Source organism: Corvus moneduloides, chromosome 2, assembly GCF_009650955.1.
Source record: "Corvus moneduloides isolate bCorMon1 chromosome 2, bCorMon1.pri, whole genome shotgun sequence".
Classification (NCBI taxonomy): Eukaryota; Metazoa; Chordata; class Aves; order Passeriformes; family Corvidae; genus Corvus; species Corvus moneduloides.
The window spans coordinates 16,480,123-16,494,618 of record NC_045477.1 but is presented as its reverse complement, the minus strand read 5'-3'; positions in this window follow the sequence as shown (position 1 = coordinate 16,494,618).

The following is a 14,496-nucleotide window of genomic DNA, read 5'->3' as shown; positions in this document are numbered from 1 at the left end:
TACACCATCATGACTCACAACATTGTTAGATGGTGACAATTTTATGCTTCTACCACCGAAATCTGGGAAGTAAACTCCATTCAGGACCCGATCCTGCCTTCAAGATCCTGTCTCTTTCAAATTTTGCAATATTTGGATGTTGGCAGAGACAATGAGGCATTCATGCCTGTAAGCCAGTTTTATTTTTGCCCTTCCCCTACAAATCACCCTGTGCACAACAGGAAGGGACAAGCAGAAGGGACAAGCACAGGCAGGTCAGTTTTGTTCACAAGTGATGTGATATGGATGGGTTTCAGTCTCAGCCAAGGAGGTGGGGAGACAACACAAGGGTGTTTCACTGCTGAGCAGAGGGTACATGAGCAACCTCATGCCTCTGCCAAGACATGAATGGATGGTGGATGGATGGGGCAGATGAGTGTCCATGTGCATCCTTGCACACATTTATATAGGTGCAGAGAAAGGAAATACTACTCTCGTTTTGCATTTCTGTGTCCAAGCAGGTGCACAGTCTGAGCCTCTGCCTTGTCATGTGCAAAGAGATGAAATTTACTATATGGAGAAAAAAAAAATCTGAAATTTTAGGGGAAAAAACCTCAAGGAACTGAAAAGACACTCAGATAAGCAATCATCTCATGGGAGGGCTGGGAAAACCAAAGGTCTCATTGTAACCAGGATACAGAATAATATCATGAACAGATTGCACTGAGCAGTGAGCACTATGAAAGGACTGGCCACGTACAAAGGCTTTACTCACATGTGTGCGGGGCATTTCAAATCCCAAGGTCACTGCAGCCAAGAATTACAGAACAAAAGTAAAACCAACCTTGGCAGAAGCAAATCAGATATGTTAGCTGAAAAATAATCCCTCCCCTTTGTCAGGCCTAGCAAGATGCTGGGCTATGAGGGATCTGTTAGACTCCATTTTCCCAAATCACTATGACAACAGGGCTCTGGTGAAAGGGATCTTTTCCTAAAGGCATCAGTTGCTTTAATTGAGCTAAAACTGGTTTAGATTTCACTCAAATCTCTCCCTATCCTTTGTCTTCTGCTGCAAATGTCAGGACCCTGCCTACTTCAAGAAAACAAAGGAGGTTTTTAATTCTTTCAGCACTGCTACCTGGAGACAGGATGTTTCCTGGTGAGAAACCATCAGTGATTTCCAAAATTCTGTGGGGAGATCTGTGGGCCCAGGGCTCCTGGTTTTCCTGGGCTGCAACACCAACACCGTCAGAGAGGTGGACGGTGGGACCAAGGAGGGGTTAGATTGGTTATTAGGGAAAATTCCTTCCCCAAAACAGTGGTCAAGCCCTAGCACACGCTGCCTGGGGCAGTGGTGGAGTCCCCATTCCTGGAGGGATTTAACACACATGTAGATCTGGCACTTGCGTTAGCGGTGGGCTTGGCAGTGCTAGAGGAATGGTTGGACTGAATGGTCTTGGAGGACTTTTCCAACCTTAAAAATTCTATGACTCTATGAAAAGTACTTGCAGGGAACCTTCTGGTCCAGTGATGATGTTTCGGGGTGTTTTCCATCCAGCACTCCTGTCCTTGTTGGAGACTAGCCATGCCAAGGAACTCTTTTGGTTTTCACTAGTGGAAAGAGTCACACCTGTGCCCTGGGGACACCCAGACATGTGGAAAGCACTTTCTGCTCCTGGAAATTTCAGGCTAAGCCCTAGACCAGTTGTATTGCTTATTACCAAAGCAGTTTTACTGCAGAGAGTCACAGGTGTTTGCTTGTGGCTTATTATGACAAGGAAGGCTCATCCTCCGGATTTATGAGCAAGTCGGCTCCTTGGAAGAGCTGAGTTAAGCAATGCTCAGCTAGGTAAGAAATATTTATGTCCTGCTTTGTGGTGGTTATGTCACTTGCTTTTTGTCTTTCTACTTTCTTAATTAAGGACAGAACAATAACTACTTATGGAGGGCTAAAAAACTTCTGCTTAAATAAGAGAGGAATCATAGATTTCTACTCAGGACGAACTGGAAGAGATGCATCTCCTTGCTGAGTGTAGATAAAATAGAATCTGTGACTTAAAATCACTGAATCACAGAACAATTTAGGTTGGAAAATTCTCTAAGTTCATAGAGTCCACCCATTCCACCAGTACTGCCAAGGTCACCACTAACCCATGTCCCCAAGTGCCACATCCACATGTCTGTTAAATTCCTCCAGGAACAGGGACTCCACCACTGCCCTGGGCAGCCTGTTCCAGGGCTTGACAACTCTTCTGGGGAATAATTTTTTCCTAGTTTCCAGCTTAAACTTGCCCTGGCACAACTTGCAGCCTTTTCCTCTGATCTTGTCTCTTGTTCCCTGTGAGAACAGACTGACTGTCTCCTAGCTCCATCCTCCTGACAGAAGTTGTATAGAGCAAGAAGGTGTCCATCCCCCCTCAGCCTCCTCTTTCCTGTTTTAGGGAAGATCAGTCTCTGAACTCGCTAACCAGTACGTGACATGCCCAAACACGGAGCCCTGATCTCTATATCTTATATCCTGATACCATAGTCGGTCTTATTTCCTAACAACTCAGGCATTCACAAACTTATGGGCCATGATAAAGCTCCAACTACATTCCCCTTGGCTTTTCCCTTTTCAGTTATATATAGTTTCATTTATTTAATCTCCTATGGTTTGCATTTAGTCTGGGAATATCAGGTTCCTTTAATCCCTCAATAAGTCATCTCTGTAATACCTCTGTCAGTGGCCATTGTGACTCAGTGGAGCAATGTCTCTCTCAGAGTGTGAGGAACCTGTAAGCTCAGAGTCATGGAACTGTGGGTTTTTCAAGTCACCAGGCTTTGCGAGTCGGCATGGTAGGGCATGCCCATGAGACTTCACAGGCTGTACATGGACACTGGCCACGATCCAGGATCAGCACTAAAAAAGTGTAACACAGAGGATCTGCAGGAAGAAATGCAAGGAACAATGCAGTGGCTCATACAGGATGCCAGGATACTTCATAGTTGGCAGGAGCAGCTGGCCATAGCTACCTGTGGACTTCCTTGTTGTAGCGGGTTGAGTTCAAAACCGGGCAGAAACACCAATTAAATGTAGTGGTTTTGGTTCAAAATATTCATTACTTATTTATTTTCCTTCTGTGAGATAAGAATTAGGAGAAAAGCAAAGCAGGCACAAACCTTAAACAGTTGCGGTACAATGAAAGAGTTTTATTACTAATAGAATTAAAAGTAAAGAGAAAATAACAAAACAAAATTAAAGCAAATCCCCCCCCCCCCCCCCAGCACTTCTCTCCTTTTACCCAACTCACACAAGGGATAACAGAACATGGGATGTTAGTCAGTGTTCCAGTTCTTGAAAAGTCTCTCTCTTATGCTTAAGGAAAAAAGGGTTTTCCTTCAGTTGCACGTGGTTCCCAAACTGCCACTAACAGCAGATCTGCCCGGAAACAAACAATCTGCTGTGTGTAGAACATCTCTCCCATGAAAAATCTCACAGTTCCTTCACACTACAAAACATGGGCCATCACATGGGGTTATTCATCTTTTTAAGGATAAGTTATTTTGGCCTGCACACAAAGGCTTTTCTTCGCCACAAGTCTCTAACAGCCTCTTACTGCTTCTATATAGCCTGGCATAGGCATTCTTCACAATCTTCACAGGCACACGAAGATACTCCATCCCCCCATGTTCTTCAAATGGATTAAAGAGACAAACAGTTTGTGGTATTACAGTTTCTTACCACGGCATGCAAGAAGGTTTCTTTTAAGCTGCGCGCCAGAATCGCGGCACTGCCCTCTTTTCTCCCGTCGCCATTTCCAGCTCCGTCCCACATGACTCACTTCTCTTTCTCTCTGACTCTGAAGCCGCCATGTTGAAGAGTGTTCTTGTTCAGGCTTTACGGTAGGGAAAGCCTTGCTCCCTCTGTGCTGCTGGCTGCGTGGTGTCCTCTTCAGTTCAGCACGAAGTGTGCTGGCTGCAGACAGGAGGCTCTGCCGGCTCCCGTTGACTCCGCCGGCTCCGCATGGAGAGGAGAGGGACCCGCCTGTCCCCAGAAGCCGCGCTGCATGGGTTTAGCTGTGAGCAGTCTATGGCTGGTTTTAGCTGCCTGCAGCTCTCGGACAGTCCCCCCCAAGCGACCCAGGGTCCGTGCCGCAGTGTTGGGAAAGGGGGAAAGGGGCAGTGGCTCCGGCCCGGCCCAGCGGGGCCGGGAGGCTCGGAGCCCCCCCACCTCCCAGCAAGCGAGCTCCGACAAAAAGGGGAAGTCCCACCTTTCTGTGCGGTTTAAATATGTAAATTGTGAGAAGCGTAATTGGTCTTAAAGACTGTCCATCAACTCAGGGTCAACCCAATACACTTGTTGAAATCCCACCACTTATAGATCCTATGGAACTTAGTGCTCCAGCAGAAGAGCTATAAGCACTCTTCAGATCACTGCTCCTCTCTTCCAATCATAGACAATCCCCTTTTATTTACCCTAAAGCCTCTCAGTCATTCATATGTACTCCTAGAGTTAATTTACCCTCCAATGGGAAAAATTATCAGAAGGAAACTGAATGTACCATCTTGGTAGTTGCCCAGTGGATTCTCTGAGTTCTATTCCTTCCTGACCCATCACTCCTTCAGTAGTAAGGTTCTCCTCCTTTGTACTACCCCAAACCTATGTGATACCATTGCACCAAGCTTGGTCTTTGTCCCTCTCCAGCTCTGAGTGAGAGCGTGGGTGTGAGAGAAGCTCATGTCTGCCGGGTGGGAATTTTGGTTTGGGGTTTTTTTTAATGCAAATTATTTCAAATTTTACTCCCCCTTCTACCCGGTACAAAATCACTTCTTCTGAAATCTGGCTGTGTTATGCCAGTGATTTTCATTAAAGAATTTCATGTCCTTTAGAACACTTGATTTATTGGTCAAATTTTCTTTTTATGGATTTCAATTATTCTCTTTATGCAGCACTCTGATATGGAATTGCTTTGGCTCCTGTCCCATTTGGCCTCAAAACACTCTCACAACATACACGAATCGTAAGCAAAATTGGCAAGGAAGACAAGAACACCCCAGGGCAGAACCTTGTGAACCCACCAGGCAGAAGCTGTGCATGATTATAAAATGATTTAAGATGTGGGAGGCTGTGAATACAAATATTGCTGCTAGCAAGACTTTTTCTTGCTTCCTTCCAGTCCCGTGAGATACTTTTCTCTCTCACGGAAGATATTTGTAGAGTTCTATAAACTATGAACACCTGCGACCTTGCAAAGCCTTGTTTATAGTACAGTAGAAAAATATTTTGACAACGGTGTTTCAGGATTTCAGCCAATCACCCCAAGGGATGGCTGATCCTTTGACCAATTAGACTATGAAGAAAAAAGTATATAAAAGAGTTGTAAAATAATTAAATAAATCAATCTTGCTGCACAATTCCTGCCTGTTGGATCTCTCTTCTCCTCCCTACCACTGCGGGACACCGTGATAGGAGGCTACTAAAACTCCCCTTTAAATTGTCACCTGCAGTGTTGTCATGTTTCTCTTGTCTCTGGTGATAGATATTAGGAATGGGAGCAATTGGTGCCAAGACATCTCCTGCAGAGTGGAGCGAGTGCCTGGAACAGCCAGAGTGAATAGAACTTTCCTGCATCTCACTGGAGTAGTGTGGAGCTGAACAACCTGCTGCAAGTGTGGTTTGACTCTGGCTTTGGAGATGGAGTCTCACCTACCTTTAGCCTGTGGAGGGCTGTGAGCCCTTGATGCAGGAGCCCTCTGCACTCCCTTGGAGAGAGGCCTGAGGCCCAAAAGAATCTCCCCAGAGATAAGCAACCTTTCTCTGGGTCACGGTGACAAAAAGAGCCACTCCCAACATGCCTTGCTTCTTTACGGTAATAGCCTGTACCCTGTTGGCTAATTGGTTTCTACCCCACCCCCTGCCTTCCCCATATAACCTCTGCTTCTACTCCTGAAGAGAGGGAGGTCTTGGCCCTGGCCTCCCCTTCACAGGGGCTGCTGGACAATAAAGGCTACCTCTGTGGAACTGCCATACGAGGCTCCTGTCTCTCTGTCCCCGAGTTTTGCCTGGGTGATTTCACAAAGAGCCGAATCAAAAAGAGCTGATATCACTTGTATCAGAGAAGTTGCTACACTTGCTGAAATAACCTGTCACCCAGGGAAGTTGCTAAAGCCCCTGGAAAAGCCTTTCCCTGGTGAGACACTTTCTCTAGGAAGGTCGCAACACACCGGGTTGTCCACCACCGGACCCCAAGCTGATATTAGCCCATGAAGCAGATGCCCAGGGTCCCTCTATAATGGGGGAAAAAGGCTTCTAAGGAGATGTGGGGCTCCTACGTGATTTTTTTCTCCATTTTCACTTCATTTCAGCTTTTATCAGTGACCTCCTGAGAGCAATGGGATGAGCTGCCATCCCCTTCCTCTAACTCTCGTCAGTGATTAACAAGGAGTTAGGTGCCTACCTTTGAGATGGCTACCACTGTATGGGGTGTTTTCCCTAAATAAACTCACTGTCCATTCCTATAAGGTCATGAGCTTTGCCATGCCTTTCTCACAATGCTATAGCATTATTTCCTAAAAGAATGGATGGGTATGTGTGTGCAGGGTGTGGGGGAGAATATGTACAGCAGCATGTGATGAGATGTCAGCTGGTGGTCTGAGAAAAGAAGCCAATCCACCTTTGTCATCAGATTGTCATGCAGAAAAAAGCTCTTGCAGCATAAACATCTGCTCACATCATCATTGCCAGTCATCTTGCTCTTCATGCCGTCACAAAATGCAGGAGAAACTGTCAAAACTGTCCCTGGATGGTCTCCAATAGCTTGACTGAAAGGTGCCCTGGCTTCATGTGAGGACGCCAGGAGAAGAAGGTTGATCAGGTACCTTATTAATCAGCTTCCAAAACATCCCAGTTATTGCACAGGAGATGCTTGGAGCTATTCCTTGCCTCCACACCAGTGGATCCCAGCATGGAGAGGACAGGGAACCACTGCTCTGCTCAAAGTCAGTGATGATTTTGGGTGCTGCAAAATACTGGTATTGCTCCGGTTTGTACTGCACCATGGTGCCTTTAGCATCATCATACTATCACAGACTGGTTTGGGTTGGAAGAGACCTTAAAGCTCATCCAGCCATGTGGAGGGACACTTTCGACTAGACCAGGTTACTCCAAGCCCTGTCCAACACTTCCAGGGATGGATTAGCCACAGCTTCTCTGGGGAATCTGTGACAGTGCCTCACCACCCTCAGAGGGAGGAATTTCTTCCTAATAATAAACTTTTTGGCAGGATTGTGCCCCAGACTGATACAATCTGATGCTGTATGACACCAATGTCCTTGGCCAGCCCCCTTGTCCCATGATGTGGCATCACACTTGGCCACGCCGTTTTCCCAGAGGTGGCTGGAGAAGGAATTTCTCCTTCCTGCCATGGTGGCTGTAATTTAAAAACAGAAAGATTTTTATTTAACTTCCATCCTCTCTCAGAGAGGTTTGCAGCCAGCACATCAATTACACTGATTAGAACTAATGGATTTTACTGGATGATGTGTAGGTACAAAAATGCTGCTAGCAAGGATTTTCTTGCTATTTTCTAAGTCCGTGAGAGACTTTTCACTCTCACAGAAGATGTAGCAGAGTTATGTAAACAACCAAATACCTGCAGCCTTGAAAAGTCTTGTTTATAGTACAGTAGAAAAGTATTTTGACAATGGATGTTTTAGGATTTTAGCCAATCACCCCAAGGGGTGGCTGATCCTTTGTCCAATTAGACTATGGAGAAAAAAGTCTATAAAAGAGTTTGTAAAATAATTAAATCAATCAATCTTGCTGCACAATTCCTGCCTGCTGGATCTTCTCTCTTCCTCCCTATGGCTGCAGAACATGGTAATATACCCTAGGGTTGCAATAATAATAATGCTTTTCCATTGTTGATTCCTGAATGTGAATGAGCAGCCATGCTTCAAGATACAGATAACCATATATTTCACTGAGATGCTAAGCAATTTTTTTTAACGCTGCAGCTTCTGACACCATCCAGCTCTGCATGGTATCTGCAGAGCAGCAAAATCTCCTGATGCTGCAAAACCTCACAAGGCAGTTTTGTCCATGACTTTTGTTATAAATAAAGATGATTAATGCATGACTGAGCATTTCCATGTGGCATGAGCCCAGGCCTGCTGCATATGAGGGACACTCAAAAAGAGGCTCAAAAGCCCTTCGTGCGCATGCCAATCCTCAGTCCCCAAATAGGTGCAAGATGCTGTGCAAATCCCTGTGTGATGGCACTGCTGAATGCAGAGCTAGGACATGGATTAGCTCCAGACTGGGAGCTGCTGCAATGGATTCATGCAGGCTTGCACCCTCCAGCAACACACTAATATCTCAGAATCACAGAAACACAGAATGGTCTGGGTTGGAAGGGACATCAAAGATCATCTTATTCCACTCCCCTACGATGGGCAGGGACACCTTCCACTAGACCAGGTTGCTCCAAGCCCTGGCCAACCTGGCCTTGAACACTTCCAGGGATGGGGCAGCCACAGCTTCTGTGGGCAACCTGTGCCAGGGCCTCAGCACCCTCACAAGGAAGAATTTCTCCCTGATATCCCTTCTAACCCTGCTCTTTAGTAGTGGGAAGCCATTATCTTTTGTTCTGTCACTCCAGGTCCTTGTCCAAAGTCCCTCTCCAGCTCCCTTAGAGCCTCTTTAGGGACTGGCAGGGGCTCTAAGGTCTCCCCAGAGCCTTCTCTTGTCCAGTCTGAATACCCTCAGCTCTCCCAGCCTGTCTCCAGAACAGATGGGCTTCAGCCCTGTGATCATCTGAGTGGCCTCCTCTGGACTCATTGCAACAGGTCCACATCATTCTTCCCACAAAACTTCCCTGTTATATTAAGAACAACTCATTTCACTAACAGCTCTCAGTGCAACAAATTCTGAAACAGCAACACAGATGTACTTCGAAAGGTTTTCTGCAGGACAGTCCACAAACATGTGTGGGGCCTCTGTGGGCAACAGTTCTCAGACCAAGATGGGGTTCACATTCTCAAAAATCACCATGGCAGCTTTCAGATAAATGAAATTACTGAGAGTATTTAAAAAGAAACACAATCTTGAACTTCACCAGCCAGCAAGCTTGATCCCATTGCAATCTTTTGATTGCACATCTTCCTTGCAGACCTTGGGTCACCATCATAAGGTCATTCTTTTCCAATTTTTTTTGTTCCTGTTTCCATACATATATTACTTTTTTTGTTATACCATAGTCCATTCAATGCACAAGCTGTTTGCCATTAACCTGTAGTGTGCATGGAAACACAGAGCTGGGGTCTGACAACAGCAGTTTTGGGATGACTCTACCATCTTTGCTGCTTGAAAACAACCAGGGGGTGTTGGTTGAGAGTAGCTAAACATGAGCCCAGGTGTGCCCAGACAGGCAAGAGGCCAAGGGCACTTCGCCTGTGTCAGCAATGGTGTGTCCTGAAGGACCAGTGACACTTTACCGTGCCATAAATCAAGTCCCTCCGGATGGGAAAGAATTTACTGAAAGTCTTTGCAAGGAGTTTCAAAGATAAGCTGAGACTTTTCCTTTAGTTTCAATGCTTGCAGATGGTTGTTTATTAAGTCTTATCAGAGGAACAGAGCCACTAGCGTGACCCAGGTACAGCATAGAAGGAAGAAAAGTAGGAGTGAGTCTAATTATCAAGATTTACACAGCCTTTTAAAGATATTTTAACTAATAGTTACTAAAAATCTACATTATTTTCACTTTCCTACCAATTATTCAGTAACACGGCTAGGAACTGCGGAATTTTCTATCCAATCATTCCAAACTACTTTTACTGCAGAACATGGAGTAGTAGAAGAAGAAAAAGAAGGTTTAGAAAACAACAACAATTCTCCATTTTGATATTTTTTACTCTTATCTATGTACTACAAAGAGAAGCCCAAAACCTCTAAAATTTTCACCCTGTGACAATCTTACATAGTAGTCTATCACCTAATTCACACCACCGTATTTTCTAGTTCTTGTCTGACTGTTGGTCATTTTTTCCAAGGTTTGAAGCTAAAACAGTGTTGTTCAGGTGGGAAGAACCCTTAAAAACAGGCAGAGAAATATTCTCGGCACTCTGGGTTCCCACAGACCAGGGCAGTGACCATCCCCCTGTGCTGGACCCTGCTGAGGCATCTCCAGTCCTGGGGGCAGTTCTGGGCTCCTCACTCTGACAAGTACATTGAGGGGCTGGACCATGTCCAAAGAAGAGAACAGAGCTGGAGAAGGGTCTGGAACATGAGGAGCAGCTGAGGGATATGGGGGTGGTTCAACCTGGAGAAAAGGAGGCTCAGGGGGAACCTTCTCACTTTCTTCAACTCCTGTGGCAGGACTTCCCCCCTACCACAGAAGAGCTTATCTGCTCTGTCCATCAGCTGGTGCGATAACTCCGGACATTCTCCCCCTCACATGAATTGATGAGCTAACCCAGGCCAGCTTGCCTAGTGTTGGGGTTTTAGTTTAGTCTTAGTTTTTTCCTGTTAAAGGAATTTTCTCCCATATGCATGTTGCTAGGGGACAAATAGCTGTACTTAAGAAAAACAAAAAGGGGAGTGGGGCGGGCCTGGCTACTCCTTTGTCTACACCTGGGTGTGGGGTCAGTTCGCTCTGAGCGTCCGGAGAGAGGAGCTGCAGAGAAAGGAGCTGCTGCTTCTTTCTTTTTGGCCGTTCTTTCTTCCTGCTGGAAACAACGCCGGGACCCCAAAAGCTGCTTTCCCTGCCCTGCTGGAGACCGGGCTGTGGCTGCCCTGCTCCGCTGCTGCTTCGAGCTTTCGCTACGCTGTAGCCCTGCTCGCCCTGCCTGCCTGGGCCTCCGTGGGTTTTTCCCATCTGCATACATCTCGTCTGCCACCCGGGATTTGCGTTCGTCCCTGCCGCTCCAGCCTGCCGCTCCAGCCTGCCGTTCCAGCCTGCTGCTCCAGCCTGCCGTTCCAGCCTGCCGTTCCAGCCTGCTGTTCCTGAGAGTCCAGGATCGGCTGCCCAGGGGTTTGTGAAGCCTTTGTTCCATCCTTCCCCGGGATCCCCGGAGCACCGGTGCCGCGTGCTCCCCGAGCTCGCTCCGGAGCGCCCCCTGCAGCCGCGGGGGAACCATCGCACCTGCCCTGCTCACCGGGAGCCGCCAGCGCCCCTGCCGGCTGCGAGCGGAACTGCACCCGAGGGGAAAGGGCCCGACAGCCGAGAAGGCTGGGACTGGGTTTGTGTTTGCTGTTACTGCCATAGTTGTTGTTGTTTTGTTTGACTGGTTATATACATATATATAGAGAGAGAGTAAAGAACTGTTATTCCTATTTCCCACATCTTTGCCTAAAGGCCCTTGATTTCAAAATATAATAACTTGGAGGGAAAAGGGGTTATATCTGCCACTTCAAGGGGGGCCTCTGCCTTCCTTAACAGACACCTGTCTTTCAAAACCAAGACACCTAGCTGGTGAGTTATTTCTCTCACTGGCACCAGGGGTGGAATTCCCAATAAACAACTGGCCTTGAGAACAAGATGTGAGGAGATAAGCTGGAATTCCTAACTGAGAGATACTTCACTTTACTATAAAAGAGGCAGAAGCCTCCTACGCACACCTTGGAAATGTGTAGGACTTCTTCCCCAAGTTTGGAGGCAAATTCCATGGATACTTTCCCAAAAACTGAAGGAAAGAATTCTATGTGTACTCCATCATCAGTATGGAAAGTTACATTGAATCCTAATCTGTACTATTTCTTACCTAGCTGTAATATAGGTACCTTTTTATTGTGCACTGTATTTTATCTACTAGTAGTTCTTTTTGTTTTTTCCTGTGTAGTAGGTAGTCTGTTTAAAGTCTTATGTCTGTTAATTTTGTGTCTATTCAATAAATAATTCATTTTGCTATAGACCTAATCCGCCATTATTAAGAACTTGTGAACGAGAGCGATCTGGGGTGCAGACCGCCCCAAACAGAGTTACTGCCAGAAATCTTAGTCAAAGGCAGGACTTGTCTAAGCTTGTCTCCATTCGTAACAGTGCCTTGGAAGGAGGCTGGAGCCAGGAGGAGGTTGGGCTCTGCTCCCAGGTAACAAGAGACAGAACAAGAGGAAATGGCCTCAAGTTGCACCAGGGGAGGTTTAGATTGGATACTCTTCACGGACAGGGTTGTCAAGCCCTGGTAAAGACTGCACAAGGCAGTGGTGAAGTCCCCATCCTTGGAGGAATTTAAAAGCCATGTATATGTGGCATTTGGGACATGTTTACTGGTGGCCTTGGCAGTGCTGACGGAATGGTTGGACTCAGTGATCTTAGGGGACTTTTCCCACCTCTGTGATTCTGTGATTCTATTTCAAAACCCAGCCTAAGCAGAGATGAGCACATCTATCGTGGATGCACAGGAGCACACTGCAGACCTTCAAAGCTGATACACAGTGCATTGATGCCCCAGAACACTATGGCTTGGGTCCCAACTTGGGAAATACTGAGGAGCTTCCTAAATCTTTAATTGTAATCCTCACTTTTAATAGCACTGGATGTAATAGCAGGAATGATATAAATCTGGAAGACAAAGCAATGTCTGTGTATAGGCATCTCTAGTTGATATTTATTTATTTTCTTTCCAAAGGCGGCTCTTTGAACCATCCATCCCCAGCACTGAGTGCTCCAATACCATCCATAAAATGAGTTTCCACAATTTGCCTACAGGTAAGAATGAAATTAAGCCATTCCAGGCAAAGTCAAGCAAAGAAAAAAACCAAACCCAAGCCCAAAATCCTCAGGGCCTAAGAATCAGTAAGGGGATGCAAAGCGTTGTACTAGAGAAACAATCCCCACAGGGATGCTCCTGCCTGTCACTGCACTCCCAGCAGCTGCAGTCACTGATGAGGGGGAATTGCTTTTTCTCTTTGTAATTCAGCATTTGGGTGTGTGGATTTCACTGGCTTTATTGGAGTTCTGCTCCTGGTAGAAATGCTGGCAGTGCCTCAAGGCTGACAAAGACTGGAGGGCTTCAAGTGTGGATGCGATTTGAGTGCAAATGGACTTTATTGGCATCAGGGAATAAAAAGAAAGATGCAGGGAAGAATGGAGGGGTTGATGGAGTGATGGAGGGACAGTGGGAGAATGGGATGGAGGGATGAAGGGATGGAAATAGAGAGGGATGGAGGGATGAATGGAAAGATGGAGGTATGGAGTGATAGAGCGATGGAGGAATGAAGGGATGGAGAAACAGAGGGAGGAATGGAGAGAGGGAGGGATGGAGGGATTGATGGCAGGATGGAGGAATGGAGGGATGGAGGAAGGGATGAAGGAAGGGTTGGAGGGCTGGCATGATGGGGAGAAGGTGGAGGCAAGGCTAGAAAGGAGGGTGGGATTTGGGGCTGTGAATCCACCCTGGGAATCAGATTTCAGAGGAAGCCGTCAGCAGGAGATAGCTGGGGGGTGTTTTGGTTTGGGTTTGCAACTGAAAAAGAGGTAAAAGGAAAGAATAAAACATATATGCGTGTATGTGTGTGTGTGTGTGTGGCTGCACATACCTGTGCATACAGATGGGCAGCTCGCATATGTGTACATGTGCAACCAAGTATCTGTGCATGAGTGTATGCACATGGGAACACACATGCATTTCTATGTATGTGTGCATATGCGTGCATCTGGTCACGTGCACATGTGTACAGCATGTGCACATTTGTGAGATTGGATGTGTGTGGGCATCTGTGTGTATGTGCACATGTGTGCATGCATGTGCTTATAGGCATGTGCTTGTGCATTCAAATGTGCATATGCAGCAGTGCACATATGTGGACAGACACGTCTAGCTGTGTGTGTGTTCATATGTGTGTGCATGTTCATATTTATGTCTGTGTGCATGTATGTGCTTGCACATGTGAATGCGGGTGTGCACATTGTGCATGTGTGAGCACGGGGGTGCATTTTCACAGTTGTTCATGTGCATATTTGCACGTGTCTATGGGGGTGAGTGCATGTGTACAGGTTTGAGTATATACGCAGGTGTGTAGATTTGTTTGCACGTGTGTGCAGTTGTGTGTGTACACATGTGTGCACATTTGTGTGTACAAATGTCTGTGTGCACTGCATGTACACTTACATGAGAACCTGTATTTGTGAATGTGATTTCTGTGTTTTTGCATGTCCATGTATCTGTGTGCAAATGTGTGTATTTGTGAGTTCACATGTGTGTGCATGTGCACATATGCCTGTGCAGGTGTGTGTACAGAAGTGTGTCTTGCATGTGTGTTTGCATTCCTGTGCATGCATGTGTGTAGGTGTGAGTGTGCACCCCTCTGTGTCAATGTACACGTGCACGTGTGCAAGTGTGTCTGCTCACATCTTTCCATGTGCATGAACACAAGCATGGACATGGGCATGTGCATGGGCACGTGTTGCACGTGTGTGGCTGAGCATGTGTGTGCATGCAAATGTGCATGTCTTGTATACATGTGTGCAGGTGCGTGTGACCATGCATTCATGTGCATGAACACATGAGCACCTTGCACATATGTGTGCAGGTATG